Source organism: Carettochelys insculpta, unplaced genomic scaffold (assembly GCF_033958435.1).
Source record: "Carettochelys insculpta isolate YL-2023 unplaced genomic scaffold, ASM3395843v1 scaffold_0042, whole genome shotgun sequence".
Taxonomy (NCBI): Eukaryota; Metazoa; Chordata; order Testudines; family Carettochelyidae; genus Carettochelys; species Carettochelys insculpta.
This window is the reverse complement of record NW_027439079.1, coordinates 45,001-47,500: the sequence shown is the minus strand read 5'-3', so window position 1 is coordinate 47,500 and position 2,500 is coordinate 45,001. Positions and strand designations below refer to the sequence as shown.

The 2,500-nt window shown below is 64.2% G+C and overlaps 1 non-coding gene across 1 annotated transcript; it reads left to right on the top strand.

The window, feature by feature from the left end:
• Positions 1-2,164: 2,164 nt before the first annotated feature.
• Positions 2,165-2,283, top strand: LOC142006148 (5S ribosomal RNA). The gene has a single exon (XR_012643260.1). It is a non-coding gene; the product is annotated as a 5S ribosomal RNA (ribosomal RNA).
• The last annotated feature ends 217 nt before the right edge of the window (positions 2,284-2,500 follow it).

Below are 2,500 nucleotides of genomic sequence, written 5' to 3'. Positions count from 1 at the left end.
TGTCCCTGCCGGACTTGGAGCCCGAGGAGGGGATCGGCCACCAGGTAAACCTCCGCTGAAAGCGGCCACGGTTTACCTGGTGCCCGGGGAGCGAATCGGACACCAGGTCAACCTCAGCTGAAGCGGCCGGGGTTGACCTGCTGTCCCTGCCGGACTTGGAAAATTTTTCTCTCCAGCCTGGGACCGGGGTTGACCTGTTGTCCCTGCCGGACTTAGAAATTTTTTCTCTCCCCGCCTGGGACCGGGGTTGACCTGCTGTCCCTGCCGGACTTGGAGCCCGAGGAGGGAATCGGCCACCAGGTCAACCTCCGCTGAAAGCGGCCACGGTTTACCTGGTGCCCGGGGAGCGAATCGGACACCAGGTCAACCTCTGCTAAAGCGACCGAGGTTGACCTGGTGCCCGGGGAGCGAATCTGACACCAGGTCAACCTCTGCTAAAGCGCCAGAGGTTGACCTGGTGCCCGGGGAGCGAATCGGACACCAGGTCAACCTCTGCTAAAGCGGCCGGGGTTGACCTGCTGTCCCTGCCGGACTTAGAAAATTTTTCTCTCCAGCCTGGGACCGGGGTTGACCTGCTGTCCCTGCCGGACTTAGAAAATTTTTCTCTGCCGCCTGGGACCGGGGTTGACCTGTTCTCCCTGCCGGACTTAGAAAATTTTTCTCTCCAGCCTGGGACCGGGGTTGACCTGTTGTCCCTGCCGGACTTAGAAAATTTTTCTCTCCCGCCTGGGACCGGGGTTGACCTGTTGTCCCTGCCGGACTTGGAGCCCGAGGAGGGGATCGGCCACCAGGTCAACCTCCGCTGAAAGCGGCCACGGTTTACCTGGTGCCCGGGGAGCGAATCGGACACCAGGTCAACCTCTGCTAAAGCGGCCGGGGTTGACCTGCTGTCCCTGCCGGACTTGGAGCCCGAGGAGGGGATCGGCCACCAGGTCAACCTCCGCTGAAAGCGGCCACGGTTTACCTGGTGCCCGGGGAGCGAATCGGACACCAGGTCAACCTCTGCTAAAGCGGCCGGGGTTGACCTGCTGTCCCTGCCGGACTTGGAGCCCGAGGAGGGGATCGGCCACCAGGTCAACCTCCGCTGAAAGCGGCCACGGTTTACCTGGTGCCCGGGGACCGAATCGGACACCAGGTCAACCTCCGCTGAAGCGGCCGGGGTTGACCTGCTGTCCCTGCCGGACTTAGAAAATTTTTCTCTCCCCGCCCGGAACCGGGGTTGACCTGTTGTCCCTGCCGGACTTAGAAAATTTTTCTCTCCCCGCCCGGAACCGGGGTTGACCTGTTGTCCCTGAAGGACTTAGAAATTTTTTCTCTCCCCGCCTGGGACCGGGGTTGACCTGCTGTCCCTGCCGGACTTGGAGCCCCAGGAGGGGATCGGCCACCAGGTCAACCTCCGCTGAAAGCGGCCACGGTTTACCTGGTGCCCGGGGACCGAATCGGACACCAGGTCAACCTCTGCTAAAGCGCCCGAGGTTGACCTGGTGCCCGGGGAGCGAATCTGACACCAGGTCAACCTCTGCTAAAGCGCCCGAGGTTGACCTGGTGCCCGGGGAGCGAATCGGACACCAGGTCAACCTCTGCTACGGCGGCCGGGGTTGACCTGCTGTCCCTGCCGGACTTAGAAAATTTTTCTCTCCCCGCCCGGAACCGGGGTTGACCTGTTGTCCCTGCCGGACTTGGAGCCCGAGGAGGGGATCGGCCACCAGGTCAACCTCCGCTGAAAGCGGCCACGGTTTACCTGGTGCCCGGGGAGCGAATCGGACACCAGGTCAACCTCCGCTAAAGCGCCCGAGGTTGACCTGGTGCCCGGGGAGCGAATCGGACACCAGGTCAACCTCTGCTACGGCGGCCGGGGTTGACCTGCTGTCCCTGCCGGACTTGGAAAATTTCTCTCCCCGCCTCGGACCGGGGTTGACCTGCTGTCCCTACCGGACTTAGAACATTTTTCTCTCCCCGCCCCGGCCCGGGGGTTAACCTCGGGGCGCACAGCTTCCCGGGTCTGACGTGCACGTCCTGTCACCTCCCGGGCCCGGCGTCCTCGTCCTCCCTTCCCCTTGGGCCGGCTCGGAGGAAGTTTTCCCTCGGCCCGGCCTCCGGGTTAATTGTTTGGGCCCGGCTGACTGAGGCCAGGCTGCTGACGCTAAAGCCCGGGGAGGCGGGGGCCTACGGCCATACCGGACCGAATGCCCCCGATCTCGTCCGATCTCGGAAGGTAAACCGTCCCGGGCCTGGCTAGTACCTGGATGGGTGACCGCCTGGGAATCCCAGGTGCCGTAGGCAGCTTTTGGCCCCAGCGGGGGTAGAGCGGGGCGTGTGTCTGCCGTGCGGGAGCAGGGAAGCCGTGAGGCCAAGGCGGCGCGACGGTCCTGGGGGGCGCTGAGGCCTTTCCCTCTGCCTGCCTGCGTGTCGGGGGCGGGGGGGCGGGCGAGGAAGCTAAGGCCCTCACCCGGTGCGGTGCGATGGCTTGGGTCGGGTCGGGGAGAGGGAAGAAAGCGTG